Raw genomic sequence first — 20,024 nt, forward strand, 5'->3', positions numbered from 1 at the left:
AATTGTATCGAAGGAAAAGGAAAATAAAGATGTCCCAGTCAAAGAGGTAGAAAATATTTCAGCTTTTAGTTTAGAAAATGAAATTTCTAAATTGAAGGTGTCCATTCCCTTGACTGAAATAATGAAGAACAACAGTTATAGAGGACAAGTTTCTAAAATTTTGAATTTTGATCCAATGTCTGATATGGTGAATGTCGAAGATGATCAACCCGAATTGATTTTTGGGCCAGCATTGAATGGTGAGTCTCCAGATAGTGATGTGCCACCTTTTTATATCAGTTTAAGGGTGCATGATTTTGTGTTGCATAATGCTATGTTCGATTCCGAAGCTTCCCACAATCTTATGCTGTTGGGCACCTAATCCTAAATGGTTAGTGTGGAAGTTGAATGGACAAAAGGAGTCCAAGAGACCTTGGGATCTGAAACCCAAGAGTCACAACATTGTATTATAAATGTACATCTCCTGTTAATAAAAAAGGAACTCACTAATTTATCTTTCCGAGTCTTTGCTGTCCATGTGTGTTTAACATGGTATCAGAGCGGGCGAATTCTGGCCCTGCTCATATTTGAGTCACTGTTTGCTTGTGGCCTTTTGTTGTGTTTCTCTCACCTGACCTATGCATTGACCATTAATGTTATGTGGGTCGTGAACTCTTGGTGATATTGCTGGTTGATTAATCTATGTGTTGGTGTCGAATTCGTTATATATATTTGTGCTGGCATATGTACAATTTTCGGTGCGTTTGAATGAATACAACAATGTGTCATTAAAAGCCCTGGCGCGCTGGCTCTGCGATCCTGACCTCTGAAATCCGCAGGTCTCTGGCTATTTTAAGATTCTATGTCTGACATTATCTGCATTCTGCCGTATTCTATTTATAAGACCTACGCCCTATTCATCTGAATACGTTTAGAATACATACATTTCATAATTTTTGAACACTGTTTGTCAGTCACATAAATTCTGCATAATTTTTGAGTGTCTGCCACTACCTGTGCTCTCTGGCTCCTGACTGATCATAAACGGTTCATAAAAGAAACGCTGTCCATGGTATTTTTCTGCTACGCTGCTGCTGTAGCTACTCCACCTGCATACAAAACGCTCCTTCGACTGTTACGCTGCTCTGCCTCTGACATGGTCTGACATTCTCTGCGCATCCGTTTTGAACCCTCAACCAACCGTAACCAATGCCTTTGGTATAATCTGCCAACCGTTACACCTCGGACGTGGCTCCATAATTCCCATTGAACTGTGGACAGTGTAGAGACCACATCTGCACGTGAATTTGTCTCAAGACGAGGAGCTGGGAGAAGATAAAGCGGACAGAGAAGCCTTAATATCGCTTCCAACAACTGACAGATTTGCGTGTGTTCAAATCATGAAGAAGGGTTAATTACGGCACAGGTTGTAAATGGATTTGAGAAATAGTTGATTGGTTTAAGGGAAACCGTGTTTATAAATGACATGAGATTGTGACGGACGGGGCGAGATGCATGAATCAATTATGGCAGCATGGTTTTATTAAGCTGTATATTGATTTTAGAAATGGCTTTAAAACTTTAATGGGTTGAGTTTAGCTAATGAATGAATGATGGTATGATGAATTTCAAAGATATGATGAGCAGTTTTGTTTTTAGAGCGTAATGGGCACCAAAGGGACTTGTAACTGTTTGATGAGTTCGGGAAAAAAGATCGCGGGGTTGCGTTCATGCGGAGCTGTAGCTTATGATGTATAATCTCTGAAGGTTGAAGCACATGCACAGCAGTGCTATAACAGGCGTACATTTATATATTAACCAGCGAAGATGTATGACAGTTACTCCTGGAATAGCTGCGCCTTCCTACACGCGTGGCGGTGACATCTATAGTTTCGGTTGCGTGGTAATCATCATACCAATATATGTATGCGGATTGGTTGCGTATGGTTAATAACCATTTGAACATTCTATCAACTGTATGTTTGATTACCGAGAAGAGAAGATTTAATACACCGGTTATGTATGTGCTCAACTACAAACGAGGACAGTTATATGTATATATAACTTGGGCTGCGTAAGTGGGCTGGAGGCATGGTAGCCTTAGATGTGAGATATGTATGTTTGCCGGTGCCATATCGAAGGTGGGAAGCAGTGAATTGAATCGGCTGATGAAAAGCGGAACGACGACTTATCAAAGGCTGCCTCTAGTTGTACCGGTCCGTTGAGAAGTTTGAAGGATCGCCGAGTCGTATCTGCATCGGCCAAAATATATAGAGGCGCAGAGTTATAAATAGTCATCAGAGATTATATTTGAGCCTTTGCTTGAGGTAAGATCTAACCAATACTTATCGCCAAAGCCATAACCATTGTCCAAGTCAGGAAAATTGAGAAATTCATCCATTCTCCAGAGCGGTAGCAAATCCGAAAAAAATACTCAGAAACAGTACCTCTTCGGGATATGCCTCCTCCTCCTATTCCCTTCTGTACTCCTTGATGCAACGATGCAGGGACTTCCGTTGGACCATTTCTCAAGGTTTGTGGTTTTTCGTTGGTGATATCAGACGACTGTGTAGAAGTTTTTGTGGAAGGAGAAATGGTGTTCGAGGGTTCAAGGCCAACCTTAACCCATGTCACTAGAAATCTTTGATGGGCAGCTACAAGATTGTTAAGAGAATGTATTGAAACATCGCATTGCCGGTAAAGAAGAGCTCAGTCTTCCAGACAGAAAAAATATCCTGTCTTCTCCTGGCAAATGTCACATTTGGGCGACTGGGAAGAAGGGTTGATACTCTCTGATGTTTGCTAGCTAATTTGTTGGCAGTGTGGACATTATTGTCACAGGCTGAACAGAGAACAGCCTCATCAGCACAACACAGGAAAGTGGCCTCTGCTTTTTCACAGACATCACACTGGACCTTCATCTTCATCTATTTCTGCACAACACCCTGATATCTGTTTGCTATAGCTAGACCCTGGTTATAAATTCCTATTGTAAGCCTCAATTATCATGTGTGGACTATGGTGAAAGTTGTGGAATTTTGTTAAAGCAATCTTGTTTAAACCTATGTTGAATGAGGCATTGAAGTGTTTGTAAGGGTGGCAAATGTGTTCTTGAATATCTCGTGTGGAAAATGTCCATGCTAAGAATGCTTTTCTAGCTACAGGAGGAACATGACCAGAAATATGTGCTCCACAATCTGAGTTTGAATTGGAATTATTCTCCATTGGTTTTTTAACTTTCTTGCAATAGCTGGAGGTGGAAGACCTACTTCAGCTTTAGAAGGAACTACTTGAGAGACATTGCTGCAGTTTTTGATACTCTATAAAACTTATATTCAAGAGACAGTGTTGATGAGCTAACGAAATTGGGTGTCAGAACTTGGTCTATTGTAGATGCTATTACTGAGATTATATGTCTATATCAAGTGTTGAGATATAAAAGTTTTCAATAAGAACGAATCTCCATTATCTAGTTTGCTTTCTGGTATTCCGGTTTCAGCATCTTCAAATTCTACCTGTTGCTTCTTGTTGCACACTGATCATTTGCTGCACACTTATAAGGATATTGCTGTGTACTGTGAGTGGGTATTACTTTTCTGCATTAAGTAGTAGTTTTGATCAGTTTTTAACGCATAAATGGCCAGAATCAGTGAAGTATTAGAGTTCATGAAAACTCTTATACAATCTACTGTTGATGACACATTACAAATCAGCAAAGGATCTCTCTCAGAAATTCAGACATGCTTATATAATGCACAGGAAAAGATTGATTTTTTACAGCTTGAATCACAGCTACAACAAGAAGAGCTGCATCAAAATAGACACCATTCTGAACCTGTTTCTGTTTAGAACATTGAGACAACCACCCACCAGCAGCATGTTAATAATGGTACAGTTCATTCACATAAAGCAGCAGTTGTGCATGTAGATGCAGAAACTCAGTCTGCACTTCCCAAGCCCATCATCAGACCTTGGGAACAGCTTGTCCACAACAAGCACAAAACTGGCCTTGGATATGACAAGGACTTGTCCTTTCATATTCTAGACTATGCCAAGCCCATTCAGTTTCAGAGTGCTGGATTCATTTATGACAGTTCACCTACTCCTCATGACAGTTCAGCTTCAGCTGTTCCAGACTCTGCCCCTCTTCCACAGCAACAACAACAACAACAACAGATTGTGAAATGCCAACACTGTGACCGAGTTGGCCATTTGAAAGATCACTGTTTTGATCTTCATCCATGTAAGCACTGTCATAAAACCACTCATTCTTCAAACAGATGCTTCAAAAACAAACGTCCTGCAAGAACAAAGATTCATCTTGGATGGATCGCTTCTTGGCAATGGGCATCAACAGCCAAGAAGATATTCCAAACACATATCACAACTTGTTCCAGAGTATTGAACAGTCTTGCAGTTGCGTTTTCTCCATCTTCTCACCTTGTACCTGACAGGGGGGGAAATGATGGTCATCTACAAGCTTCAAAGCCACATCAAGCGAGCTTGAGCCACAACCTGCCACACCAGTTTCAGAGTTGTAGCCAGAGACAAAGATGCTTGAATATGCCTTCAGTTGGCAATCTGGGACACTTCCTCTAGCAGAAGACTTCAGCTTCTTGCCAGTTTTGGAAGAGTTCCGGGAACAAAATTAAGAACACTTCCTCTAGCAGAAGACACCAGCTTCTTGCCAGTTTTGGAAGAGTTCCAGGAATTGCATTAAGCATTCCAGAGTTGTTGGTCATCCTTAAACCATCACAGATTGAGAACACTTCCTCTAGCAGAAAACTTCAGTTTCTTGCCAGTTTTGGAAGAGTTCCGGGAACTGCACTAAGCATTCCAGTGTTGGTGGTCATCCTTAAACCACCGCCCTTTATACCAACATTTCATAGAGCACATTCAGCTTAGTGCTGCCATGCATTTTTTTGCACATTTTGTATTACAGCTCTCTTCTTGGACTCATACATAACCCTTCGGATTAAGGGGGGGAATGTTGGACACCTAATCCTAAGTGGGTTAGTGTGGAAGCCGAATAGACCAAAGCAGTCCAAGAGACCTTGGGATCTGAATCCCAAGAGTCACATATTGTACTATAAATGTATATCTGATGTTAATAAAAAATGAACTCACTGATTTATCTTTCCGAGTCTTTGCTGTCCATGTGTGTTTAACAATGCCAAAGGCTATCATGGAGAAGTTGGGTTTGGACATCACTAGGAAATACCATGATCTTTATTCGTTTGATTCCAGCAGAGTAAGATGCATCGGGCTCATCAAGGACTTGGTTGTAAGTCTGGATCAAATCCCAACGAAGAATTTTTTGATGGATATTGTTGTGGCGGACATTCCTCCCAGGTTTGGTATGCTTCTTTCCAGGTCTTGGGGAGCGAAATTGAAAGGGGCATTACAACTAGATTTCTCCTATTCAACGATTCCTGTGTTTGGCCAAATGAGAAAATTGTACCGGGAAGAAAAAATGAAATACATGATTACAAGCAAGGAGAAACTGATTAATCATCCGATTAATTATGTACATACAAATCTAGAGTCTTTTGTTTTGTATTCAGATAGTTTCAATGATATAGATAGTCAGTTAGTAGAAGCAGAAAGTATTCTATAGATAGCAGAGAATTTCAGAGAAGTTTTAAAGAAAGAAGGACAAGAACAATAGAACATCGTTGAGCAATCAGCTAAAGATAATGGATAGCAAGCAGGAAAAACAGAGCCAGCTGAATTTCAGCACTTAGAAGAAGATGAAGAGGGCCTGTGGACCATGGATTTCGACGGTGCAGTGGGAAATGATGGTGCTGGAATTGGTATTTGGGTATGCAGTCCTTTCTCTGCCCCGAACAAAGTGCCTAGTAATGTGCGGGTATGTTCTTACAAGTTAGCTTTTGATTGTTCGAACAATGAGGTTGAGTATGAAGCTTTGATTTCTGGCCTAAAAATTCTAAGAAAGCTGAATGCTAAGAGGATTGTAGTATATGGCGACTCCAAATTGGTGATTAAGCAAGTTAAAGGCGAGTATCAAGAAAAACATCCTCAGATGCGAGCTTACCAAAATGCAGTCCTAGACATCCTAAAATTGTTTTCAGATTATACCTTGACGTGTGTGCCTCGTATTAAAAATGGCATTGCTGATGCACTTACTAAGGCAACAAGTAATTTGAAGATTCCTATGAACTCAAGCAATATATTCGAAATCCATGTCAAGCATCATCCGACTGTTCCGGACAATCAGAGATATTGGCAAGTTTTCCAAGATGATGAGGAGATTGATGATTTTATGCAAAACAAAGGTAAGTTCAGAGATACCTCAATTGATGTAAAATATGATGATGGTGAAGATGATGTGCAGATCAATCAAATAGAAGTGTTGCAGTTAAAGGATAAAATTATTCCTAAAGGTTTGATACCTTTAGAAGAACTCTTCGATCAAGATGACGTAGCCCACAAACCAACATTGCAGCCAACAGAAAAGGGTGTTGAAGAGGTCAATATCGGAACAGCTGCAAATCCAAAAATGGTAAAACTGTCCAAAGCATTGCCACAGAAGGTAAAGGCCAAATATATCAGTTTGTTGTCATCTTTTGCTGATGTGTTTGCTTGGGATTATTCTAACTTGAAGACATATGTTACCAATATAATTCAGCACACTATTCCCATTAAGCCTAATCAGAAACCTTTCAGACAAAAGTTGAGAAGGATAAATCCAAAACTGTTGCCATCAGTTGAAAAGGAGACAAACAGGTTGTACAAATTAGGAATCATTGTTCCCATCATATTTTCTGACTGGATCTCTAATTTGGTGCCCATACAAAAGAATACAGGTGAGATTTGCTTGTGCATTGATTTTAGGAATCTCAATAAAGTTTCATTGAAGGACAATTATCCATTGCCCAAAATGGATCATACACTTCAGCGAGTAGTTGGAGCATCTCGAATGTCATTACTCAATGGTTATTCTGGATATAACCAAATTTTCGTCCATGAAGATGACAGGGATAAAATAGCGTTCACCACTCCGTGGGGAACTTTTCATTACGCTAAAATGCCTTTTGGTTTGAAGAACACGGGTACCACATTTTAGCGGGCAATGGACTTGGCTTTCACAAATGAGAAGGATATCTTTTTGGTTGTGTACCTTGATGATTTGAACGTGTTTTCCAAATCAAATGAAGAACACATGTATCATTTGAAAATTGTCTTTCAAAAGTGCAGAAAATATGGTGTGTTGTTGAATCTAAAGAAGAGCTTGTTTGCAATGGATGAGGGAAAACTACTTGGGCACATTATCTCAAAATATGGCATTCGTATTGATCCAACACGTGTAGAAGTGATTCAGCAAATTGACCTTCCCCGAAACAAGAAGGACATTCAATCTTTTAATGGTAAGATGAATTTTTTACGTCGCTTTGTGCCTAACCTTGCTAAACACCTAAGAGAGATTACAAACATGATTAAGAAGGAAAACCAAGTGAAGTGGATGGAAGAGGCTGTAAAATCTTTCAATTTAGACAAATTGGCTCTTTCTCTAGCTCTGGTTCTAATTAGCCCGAACTACACTCAGGATTTTATATTGTTTTCTTTTACTTCAGAGCATACAATGGCAACTGTATTAATGCAGAAGAGAGATGAGTATGAAAGACCAATTGCTTTCTTCAGCCGAACTATAAGAGATGCAGCCTTGAAGTACAACATCATTGAAAAGCAGGCCCTTGCACTTGTGAAAGCGTTGAAAGATTTTTGGGTATATATTTTGCATTCTCATACTTTGGCTTATGTTCCTAACGCTGCTGTCAAGGATGTTTTAGTGCAGACTGATCCGGAAGGAAGACAAGGCAAGTGGATTGCAGATTCGTTGGAGTACAATGTGGAGATAAAGCCCACCAAGCTTGTTAAAGGACAGGGATTGGCAAAGTTAATGGTTGAATCAAACTTGCATGCCTTAGACATAAATCTGACCACTGCTATGTCTGATGAAAATGAGGAAGGTTCGTCAATTCAGGTATCTAAAATGTTTGTTCTTTCCCCATGGTATTCAGATATCATATATGTGCTGCAGAATTTGTCACCGCCACTCGACATGGCTGGAAACAAAGGTAGAACTCTCAAGTTAAAGGCTACTAAGTTTTGTGTTTTGAATTCTGCACTTTATTGGAAAGATCCCGGTGGCATTCTGTTGAATTGTTTGGTGGAAGAAGAAGCAAATCAGGTCATGGAGGATTTCCACAAAGGAGATTGTGGTGGTCACCTTTTTTGGAAAACAACGGCAAATAAAATTCTGAGAGCGGGATACTATTGGCCGAAATTGTTTGTTGACGTATATAAGGTTGTTAAGAGCTATCATAAATGTCATATTTTTTAAGGAAGGCAGAAATTACAGCCTTTGCCGCTTAAGCCCATTGAGGTGAGTGCCCCTTTTCAGCAGTGGGGGTTGGATTTCATTGGTGAAATTCATCCTGATTCTTCTGGTTAGCATCGGCGGATTCTCACAACAACAGATTATTTCACGAAATGGATCGAATCAATTCCCACTAGACAAGCTACGGATATGGTAATTATTTCATTCCTTGAGAATAACATTTTGTCTCATTTTGGTTGCCCGAATAAGTTAATCACTGATAATGCAGCAGCTTTCAAATCAAAGAAGATGATTGAGTTTTGTAACAAGTATAAAATCATTTTGGGTCACTCAACTGCCTATCATCCGCAAGGCAATGGGTTGGCAGAGTCTTCTAACAAATCTTTAGTCAACATCATTAAAAAGTTGCTGGAAATTAACAAGAAGAGTTGGCATAAGAAGTTGGTCAATGCACTTTGGGCAGATCGGGTCAGCCAAAAGAAATCCATTGGTATGTCCCCCTTTGAGCTTGTTTATGGAGTTGATATAGTGTTTCCTACCTCTCTAGCAACTCCGGTAGTCAAACTTCTTCAGGAGGCTGGTAGTGAAGAAGATCCTATTGGTGGGCCCCAGTATTGTAGCAATAATGCTACAACTCCTGGAACTCCCTTCTTTAATTTTATCAACCCGGTAGTTCGTAACAAACTTGGAAGCGACGGTGCTGTATGCACAAGTACTAGCTCTTGCCGCAGCTGTCACTTGGTCAGCTGGCACAAGTCCGCTAGGGGCTCAAGCCAACTTCTATGAGCTCTTAGAAGAAGCTTTTTAACTGATGGACGAAAGCTAACTCAAAGGAAGCTAATCTACTTGCGAAAAGAAACTGAAAGCCAAAAAGAAACACAAACCCTAGCAAACCCTAATTCTACCAGCTAGTCCTACCGATGCAAAGGAGAGCATGCAAACTACTGAAAGAGATGCCATTACTTCTAAGAAGGTAAAATGCATGTGTCTAAGTTATCACTATCTGAAGAAAACATCTTTTTGTATTTTTGTTTAAGTTATTGAAATGATCATGCATGTGCTTCTAACTAGTTTTTGACTGTGCAGAGGTGGATCAAGGAGGAGAAGTGCTTGGGAAAGGTTGGGAAGGTTCAGAGAGGGTCTAAGGGGTCCCTAACACCCTTCCAGAGAGTCTCACAAAGATTGGCTGCTAAGAAACCGTGTTTATGAGCTTCTACAAGAAGTCTGCAGGGGCTTCTACAGGATGTTCTTGGATTTCTACAGGATGTTATGAAACGAGGATTTTGGAGGATGGATGGAGGGAAACAAGTGGGGGAACGAGTATGGAGGTGACATAGGGGTGTGAAGAGGTCTAGGACTTGGTGGATGAGGCTAAGGAGCGATTGGATTTGTTCAGGGGAAAGTGAAGCAATGTTGCACAAAAATTAGGGTTTTGGGAGTGAATGGCAAACGTGAAGCAAGGGTTCTAAGTAGAGGGTGGAGTGGATGGTGCTGATGGAGAATAAACAGATGAAGGAGTGGTACAGGTGCTCTGCAAGTCGTTTTCCAAACTAAACAAACAAAGACATGAAAAAAAACAAAGATCTAGTTATGCTACCCTAATATGATCTAGTGAACAGTAATAAGAATGGACAACAACTTTATTTGCAAGGAGACCATGTATATTAACTATGAAATGAAGCATTCAAAGCTCTGAACATGTAACCAACTTCTGCAAATGAAAACCAAACACTAATGCTTGCATGGTAAAGCAAAGTCAGTGTTTTTGTGGGTAGCAAAGTCATCCTAGTCACAGTTCCTGATCCCACTAAGGGAGAGGTGAAACCACAGATGTTTGTTGGCCCTTTTCTTGAAGCTTTTTCTGTTAACAACCTATCAAATAAATTTGAGCATGAAAATCTATTTTACTCATCAAAAAAAAAACTAAATAACAAAACAAGATTTAGATCTAAATAGCAAATTTTATTCTAAGAATGCAGCAAAGACACAGAAAGATAATCAAAGGAGGTATTGGGCGCTTGAGATGGGCAACCGAGTTTGCAGGCTTTTACAGGATGTCTGCAGGGGATTCTACAGGAAACTCAGGAATTCTACAGGATGTTTCAAAATGGGATGTTTGAGGATGGATGGTTGATGGAAGATGCATGGATGGTTATGGAGGTAGGATGGGGGTCTGAAGTGTCCCAGGGACTGATGGATGGAGTGGTGAGATGATGTGGAAGGCTGACTTGCATCAACGAAGGTGTAGGCAATGGAAAAGCAAGAAGGTAGGGTTACGTGGCAAAAGAGCAGATGGGAGATGAGGAAACAGACTTGGTGATGGAGGAGTTGATTTGGATGAGGCTCAGATGAACGAGGAGGTGATGAAGGTGATAGAGATGCCCTGCACAATGCTCATTCAAACGAATCAATGAATCCTTGCAAACAAACCAAGTCCTAGCTAACTTAATCCAACTGTCAATGAAATGAATAAACAACAGCTTTGTTTGGAAAGAGAACCATGTACATCACGTGAGTAAGAACATTCAAAAAGATCTAAATGCATGACAAACTCCTACCAATCGATTCTAACCATAAAAAGCTACTTTAACCATCAAAAACAACCAAAATAACAAAGCAAGATCTAAAGAGAAGATTTCATTTTAAGAACGCAGCAAACACATAAAGATAAACAAGGGAGGTACTGAGTGCTTGAGATGGACCCAACCCCAAGAGCTACAGCCTCCCAAGAGAGATTTAGAGCTGGCACAAAGCTGGATTCATCTTTATTAATCAAGAATGAAGAGTTACATCAAAACTGTCCACAAGAAAAACTTGAACATGAGCTGAAAGCAAAGCTAATCTATTGCATAAAAACTGAACTACAAACTAGCTAACTAATGGCTAAAACAAAATGACTAACTGGCTAACCAAAATGAGGCCCTAAGCCTTCTTATTTATACAATTTGAGGACCCAACAGTCCTCCTAAAATTTAGGGACTTGGCTGCCCAAGACTTGTAGTTAACAGCAGTCCTACTTGACTTGCTTGGCTGCCCTTGTGCTCATTGATTCGGTGGCCATTGAACTCCGAGCTGATGGTGGAGAATTCGAGGTAAGGGCCCATAAATGAGGGGGACACCTTCCTACAAATCCTCTAGCTTGTTCTCCCACGAATTTGGCTGCCAAGTGCTCATTAAGACCTTCAATTTTGTCTCCAAGTGGACCAACAAGGCTACACAAAGCACCCATTAGACTTGTTGGCATAATGACTAACCAAATTCACTCTATTAACATAAAAATAATCAAAACATGCAATAAACTAATGAGAATGGTGGATTAAATCAAATTAGGAGGTTGAATGAGCCCAAATTATTGTACATTGTTGGGGCTCATCACCTATGCAGAGAAGACTAAATCAAATGGTCCATTTGCAGCATACAAGAGAAGAAGTTTTCCAAAACACATCAAAGTTGCAACAGAAGATTAAGAAAATCTATGACAGAAAAGCAAAGGTAGACAAATTCCAATTGGAGGAAGTGGTGCTGAAATGGGATGCAAGGAATGAAGAAAAGGGTAAGCACGGTAAGTTCAAAAATCTCTGGAAAGGTCCCTTCAAAATTGCTGCATATCGTGGTCAGAATGCTTTTCTTTTAAAGGAGATGAACGGGGAAGAATGTCCTGGAGGGCCGGTCAATGGTCGGCTGCTCAAGAGGTATCATTTCTGAGTTGTTTCTACTGTCCACATTATCACTATACATACCATTTTATTACAGTTTCATTGCAAGTGTGTGATGGGATCTTTTCTTCAGTCTGGGGCCCGAAGTGAAGGCTATAATTCTGAAGAAAGGTTTCAATTTTGCGTTCAGTTTGTCGAGTCAGGTTTTTAGTCATTTTGGTTTACTAATTGAGTCAGATTGAGTCAAGTTTGAGTCAATAAATGAGTCAAGAGTCTTCTGTTAATTTGTCAAAATAATGGACTCCATAGCCCAATGGACGAAGGCGCTGCCTATCCCTCTCAGAGATCTGCCGTTCTTGGAACCTCCAAGGAGCTACCATACCCATTGGAGCCAATGTTAGAGTCAGTCTTTACATCCCTCCATGAGAGATCATTTCTCTTATTGCATTTCATTTTTAGGTGTCTCGCTCGATTCACTCAGTTGCATTCTTCTAGGGGCATGCCATAATCTGATGGGAGGGTCTTGTTATTCATATTACCCCTCATGCCCTATACCTGCTGGCTTAGATCTTTTAATCAAGCTTTTAAAGTCACTTACAGTCCTGTTTTAGTCTTTTGATCAGCAGAGTCATTTCAGTCACTAGGTCTAGGGTTTCACAAATTGTGTCTTCAAAGTGTCCAATAATGCCAGTAGGCCAGAGGGAGGTTTTATTTCACAAAATTTTATCGTCATATGGATGGATTATGACTTTTCTTCAAAACTCTGTTTTGAAGAAAATTCGTCATTTCGTTTTGTAATAAATTGCCATGTAATTTTCAAAAAAAAATTCAGTTGTTGAAATCTCCAGGCACAGCCCTGGTCTTCCTTTGTCAAGACATGCCACTATCCCTACAAAAATAGCCAAAAGATTCATTATTCAAGTCAGATAATCAAAGAAGAAACAGAAGAACAGGGTTTGTATTAAAGTGAAAAAGTGCCAAAAGCTAAAACATTACAAAGATGGGTTTTTGAGAACCAAAAATCAAAGCCATGTCTTTATAAAGATATTTCTGTGTGTATAATGTCATTTGCATCCAAGAAGATTAAGGAAAGTTGAAGTTAGTGGGGAGAAGGTGATTTTCAAAGCCAAGACTATGTTTATTGGCTACGCGGCACATTGGATTAGAGTGCGGCGCACATAGGCTGCATGACGCATTTGGCCTCCTGCCACAGTGCTTTTCTCCACCGGCGTAGCACATCGACGAGGCACGATGCACTGGGCTTGCACGTGGCACACAAAACCTCCAAGACAAAAAATCATTGTAGCTTCAATAAAAATCAAACCCATCATTCCATTAGACATGTTCATTGCTTGAAACATCCATTGCTATGCCAAGAGGTCAAAGGATATCGACTTGAGGGTTAGAGGAGCGAATTTTGTGTTTGAAGGGCCAAGACTGTGCGTTGAATGGCTGTGCAGCGCATTGGAGAAGGTCGCGGCGTACACAGGCCGCGCAGCGCATTGGGCACAAATTCTCAATGTAAAATTCCACTGTCGCAACGCATCTAGGATGCACGGTGCACTGGGTTTGTGCGCGGCGCACAAAGCCTACAGGCCAGTTTTATGCCACTTCTATCATCAAAACTCACAAAAACGCCATTTTTTTGTTCCAAGTAAGTTCAAGCGTGCTTTTGTTGAATTTAACTTGTGTTGGGTGTTGTTTGGAGGGAGAATTCAAAGGTTTGAAAGTTTGAAAATATAAACCCTATGTGTATATCAAAAGCTGCTCCTTTGGGGTTTTAAATTTGGTGTTTTGAAATTATGATGGTGGTGCCAACTCTCCTTTCCCACCTGTGATCTTTTCCCATGCCCTAATTGCCCAAACCACTCATATCCCAACTTCCCATTTTCCCTATTCTACAATCATATCAGTCCCTATCATCATTCTCCCTCTCCTATATCATTTATCACTATATCATTCCCATATCATTCCCCCAAATCCCTACATTCCTAAAAGTGACTGTTTGCACATTTCTTCACTTCACAAACTATGTCATCCACTTTTCCCACTGTCCCATATTCCTCAGAGTCCCATTTCCCTTTGGCACATTCGGCATTTAAAACACATCACCTATTTCTCTTTGTCAAACCAATCAAACATACACATTGCAGCACCATGACAGAGACAGATTCATCATATGAGCAAGAATATGAGAAAGATAGTGACTCAACCACTGAGCTTAATGTGCCGAGAAGGCCTCGAAAAGGTGGCAAACATGTCAGAGAAGAGCCTACTTCCTTAACTCAATTGCAGGCCTGCCCACTTGCAATGACATGCTTTCAGCAATTATCATTCTTTCAGTATTGTGAGATGATTGCTCAGATCCAACATCATTAGGAGTTATTTCGGTTGTTTGTTTTACATTTGCATGATAGTCATGTTACTCTTGCTGGAGTAAACTTCACCTTGACACCAGAAACCATCTCTCAGGCCACCGGGATACCAAATATAGGGGAAGAGTGGAACAAGAGGCAGCAGCTAGATAGATCATATTATGAACCTTACATGAAGCCTAGCTATTTGAGGTAGCTCAGTAGAGTATTCCCATTTCAGTTTCTGAAGGAATCTTATGGGCCATTGATGAGACTCATTATCAGATACTTCAGTTGTGAAGGTCGCTTCTCACGCCTCTATGAATACCATATCAGGTTATTGATGCATTTCATGAGAGTGAGGTTGATGAACACTCCATATTTCATGTGCCAAAACATCGAGAGGATGACTACTCTTGTGCAGAAGAAGACTCCCGAACAACAGTAAAATAGCATTTACCACTATGCTCTCATCAAAATTTTGGTGGTTCATCAGCTTGGATTACAGGGCATCACTTGGGATGATTTCATCTCCCGTGAGTTTTTCAGAGCTTCACAGGGACCTTCAGAGGCTAGGCATGAGATAGATGGACGCTCTCATCAGCTTGAAGGCCATGATCCACATATTGCTACTATCCTGGTCTGCATTACTTGTCAGAAGGGTGCCAGGCAGTTATTCACGGCAGCAAAGCGAGTGTTATTTCCACCCAGTGTGGAAGGGGCCTTGTTTCCGACATCAGCATCACAGGTACAGGACAGAGGCAAGAGGCCAATGCAGGACGAGGGGCCTTCAGGTGAGCGGGACTTTATTCTTATTCAGGATGACGATACAGACATGGGCCCACAAAGTGCACATCTTAGAGAGATCATCCAGGAGCAGCAAACAGAGATCAAAGCCTTATCCCTTGACTTGGAGAGGGCTAAGTGGACTATGAAATACTTGGAGCAGAGGAACAAATAGCTTGAAGATCAGCAAGCAATCATGGAGTTACAAAACATCCGCGAGAATCGCCAAGCTGCACAAAGGAGGAGGATTGAGCTCACTTCATTGGAGCAAGAGATTAATGATGATCGGGAGTCTTGGCTCGAAAGAATCAACATCCACTTGGAGAGACTGTTGGACAAGGCTGATAGGGATAAAGCATTGTTGAGACACATGGTTTTCCATTACAGGGCGTGAAATATGAGTTCCAAGGCACGAATAAGGAATCTAAAGGCAAAATTGAAGAAGGCGACAAAGAAGCAAAAGACGCAAAAGGAGCCTCTTTAGCCTAGCATGACACTTGATAGAGAAGGTCCAGCCCAAATTTCAAGAAATTTGGAGAACATTTTTTCAATTTTTTCAATTTTGGTTCAAAACAGGTTTTCCTGCCCAATGCGTAGCACCACTTAGCGCGCGCTTATAATTTGGAGATCTCCAAGAGGAAAACTTTACATTTTTGTATTTGTCATCAAAATTTACTATGCTCATGGATTACCTATGGATTTCATCAAGTTTTGCGTTGCCTAAAGGGTGAAAAACAACCTAAAAATGACCTTTCTGCCACCTTTTGCACCCACAGGAAGCAGTCTTGGGAGATTGCAGTTTTGGAGGGGAAAATGACATCCAAATTCAGAAATTCCACTTGGGTTGGAAATCGAACATGCAGGGCTTTCCAATTAGCTATCTTGGGCTCAATTTGAACTTTAGGAAGTGCCTCAAACTCCGCTCCAAAGTTTTGCTACGCATACAGGTTTCAGGCGTGGCGCATAGAGGATTTTTTGCCTATTTTTCACTCAGCAGCTCAGAAATTCACCCAGTTTTGACTAGTTTTATTTTTTGATGTAATTATTAATCTATCTTGATGTAACTTGATGACTATGATGTAATTTTGGCACATATTTACTTGTTCTAGAAGATTCATTCACTAAAAAGTGAAAATTTAATGAATGAATCAATTTCCTATCATATAGAGGCAAGTTGTTTGATTGCCTAGATTTCAGTGCTTTGTTTAGAATTGGTTGAAACAGCTCCTAGAATGATGAGCTCAACCCCTAGAAGCAAGGGAATGAGTTGGGATAGTATATATCATGTATTTTCTGAGTCATTTTTAGGGTTTGACACTTGGGATTGCTTGGCACGTCATTGTACATTCTATCTCTGCATTTTTGTCTAAGGAAAGACCAATGTTTTGCAGCACTTGTTGGGATCCATGTGGCTCTGTGTTTTGATGGTGTTTTTCTCTATGTACTTGTAAGTTCATTGATGTTTATGTGTATCATTCTCCCTTCTCTTTTCTTCTTAAATTAAACAATTCAGTGATTAAGGTAGAATTCACTGGACTGTTGTGCTTTGCCTTGAAATTTTGTTTAATTTTCAATGTTTTCATCTGTTTAAGGAGGACTCTTGAGACTCTCTTGCCCTCCTTGGCTCCTCACCGGTCTGATCCATCCATACATTCAATCTAAAGCATCAAAACGATTGCCTTCCTTGCCCCAATCAGAACTCTGCAAAAATTTGGCCTCATCCCCGGACCCAAAATTGCCTTTCCGTTTTTCCAACAAAAAGATCTCCCAAAAGCTCAAATCAATCCTTGCACTTCATACCTAGCCTAAGATTAGTTGCTAAATTGGTAATCTCAAGCCCCATATGATTATCCGTTGCTAAGATTGACCCGGAGAGAGCCCTCTCCTATCCTCGTAGGGCTAGCTACGAGGCTGAGCGTGGTTTGATGTGGACCTAGAATCTTACGTTTTCAGCCTGAGGTAAAACTAGGCTCTAACAACATCCATTCTCCATCATATATCTGACCATCTCTATGATGGTGCAATTCCATCTCTTAACCACTTTATTTTGGTGTGGGATGTAGGTTACAGTAAATTATATTTTGATCCCATACTTAGTTCATTAAACACTTAAGAATTCAATTTTTATAAATTTTACCCACATTTGTCTACTATAGTGCTCAACAAACATAAGGAAATACTTAGCACTGTTGATTGATGTTGTGTTTGTCTGTCCACAAACATCTGCATGAACCAGTTGAGATCAATTTTTTAATGGTTGAAATTAAATTTCAAATGTGCTTATAAGTTATAACTATGAAATAAAATGATAATTATATGATAGAAATACACCTTAAGGGAAATATCTTCAAAGTAAATGCATAAAACCACACTACCATGAAAACAATTCACTCAATGCAACTAAGAGATTTAGAGAGCTAGATTGGAACACAACTATAACAATCACATATTACCTAGGATATTTCTTGCATCATGACAAGTGATAGGTAATAGGATGCCATTAAGCTTCTTGATTGCACTGGAGGTGGTGTGGTCAAGACCTTGTGGATGAAAGAACAAGAGGTTTTGTGCTGCCAATGTTGTTTCAAGAATGAATTGTCTAGCCCTTGCTTCACTCGTAACTTCTGAATTATCATCCCAGTATGATTGTTCGTCATACTATTTCTAAGAAAATAAAACTTGAAATTATTTATGTTGTTTACTTTATCCTTTTTAACTCAATGGATCTGAACCTGTTGGGCAAGAGGTTGAACTTGTGTTATATGTCATTTTCCCACCAAAAAATAGGCTCTTATTGTTGTTTGCATAAAGAAAAAAAATATCCTTTTTATGATTTTATAAGTTGGAAAGCCTATCCTTTAGTGCAATCTCCTTTATTTATTTATTTCAGCTAGCCATTTGACTATTCGTCCCTCCTCATATCTTTAAAACCCTAATAATGTTGTTCCTACAAGCTATTTGGAAAGCCTTGTAGGCTATACAAATCTTCTATAGAAATACTTTTTCAAAACGTGTTCTCTATTGATAATGATGTTGTGGGGAGGCTCAAAATGGAAGTAAATCATGAACATAGTAAAATTGTCCACAATTTTACTTTTTATAGATTCATCAATAAGATGATTGCAACATGTTTTCATATCATTGTGCTCTTGTTGCTTATGCCAAGGAAACTCAATTGCATTTAGGCTTGTAAAACTTCCCAGATGCTTGAAAAGAAATTCATCATCTTTTGACAATTTTGTTTTCTTTACCTGGGCTCTGCACTCAAATGCCTACCACCAACAATAAGATCTTTCATAACTTGTATGCCAATCACCTAAAACCCTTGTGACATTTAACTAAAAATTCAAATAAACATCATCCACATGTCCTCCTAATCCTTGAATATGTTTTCTATGTCTTGTGCAATAAGACCTGTGTTCCTTTGTCATTTCTACAACTCGTCTGTGCCTAGGCAACATAACTTGACAGTCTCTAGCATTTTCAACCATTAGCGTTCTCCCAAAAACCGTTGCAATTAGGGTTGTAGTTTATAAGAGAACAATGTGAAGTAAACAAGCCTTAGCAAATGCTCTTTCTGTCTCTGTAAAAAAAATTCTAATTTCTTTCTCCAGTGCTAAAGGAAAATCAGGATTCTCTATAATGAACCTAGATAGATTGTCATTAACAAAATGGGTAGCATTTTTTCCTCCATTTCCATCAAACACCCTATAGAAGACAATGAGACATTCACCAAAGGAACTCGGTCAATAATGCATAAATTTACAACTTCCATGTTTTCATAACCTCCTACTATCAGACCATAACAAAGAGTGAAGGATTGGCATAAAGTCTATTGCCAAACATTCACTATTTTTATTTCAAACAATGTTGGAAATAATAACGCAGTATCCATATTACCCCTTTATGACACTGATAGAACCATTCAAATCTTAGCAACAATATACTACTGTAGCATTTGCCTTATTAGAGCATGGCCAAGGTGGCAGTTTTGAAACCTTTTCGAGGCTGAAGTAGTTGTACATAATACCATTTTACTGGTTGAAATGATGTTTCTTGATGACCTATAATGTTGAAACTACCTACATAAGACCCTCCTTCAATAGTATTTATGTGCCACTGATGTCATGTTAACAATTATTTTCCCACTACACAGAAATAACTCCAACCATTTGTCTCTTTTGTCTGTTTCTTGCATTTGCCTCCTTTAATGATGATTAATAATATAAAATAATGACCAATATTTTCTAGATTAACACAACCATATAAAACAATATTGAACTTGCCTTAGATAAAGAGGATATCTATAAGTTGTTCTTGGAAATAATCCTTGTACTGGCTACCTAAATATATCATTGTTTTACAACTACCATTTCTAGTCCATCAGTGAATACTCTTCTAAATAACTTGAAATCTAAATGTCAACAAAATAAAACAACGGGATATGACATTACCTAATCTTTCATTCCTCCAATGAGCCTTGGAGAAAACAAAATAAGGTGAAGGCCAATTCTATCTTCAAAAAGAAATGATACAAAAACAATATTTTTCTAGCCTAGTGCTTTTCCTTGTTCGAAATTGAGCAACAATAGTTTTTTGTACGCCCTCTGATTTTGTGTATGGACATGATAAAGGAATTTTTCCCACTTTGCCTCCTTTAATGTTGATTAATAATATAAAATAATGACCAATATTTTCCAGATTAACACAACCATAGAAACCAATCTTGAACTTGCCTTAGATAAAGAGGATATCTATAAGTTGTTCTTGGAAATAATCCTTGTACTGACTACCTGAATATATCATTGTTTTACAACTACCATTTCTAATCCATCAGTGAATACTCTTCTGAATAATTTGAAATCTAAATGTCAACAAAATAAAACA

At 39.4% G+C, this 20,024-nt stretch overlaps 2 pseudogenes; one reads left to right on the forward strand and one right to left on the reverse strand.

Annotated features, from left to right (window-relative positions):
• Positions 1-20,024, forward strand: part of LOC149236868 (uncharacterized) — a 262,901-nt pseudogene that overhangs the window by 75,911 nt on the left and 166,966 nt on the right.
• Positions 1,063-2,909, reverse strand: LOC149236869 (B-box zinc finger protein 25-like; annotated as a pseudogene).

This window comes from Pinus tabuliformis, chromosome 8 (assembly GCF_031772625.1).
Source record: "Pinus tabuliformis cultivar Carrire ecotype Pingquan chromosome 8, CPIR1, whole genome shotgun sequence".
Taxonomy (NCBI): domain Eukaryota; kingdom Viridiplantae; phylum Streptophyta; class Pinopsida; order Pinales; family Pinaceae; genus Pinus; species Pinus tabuliformis.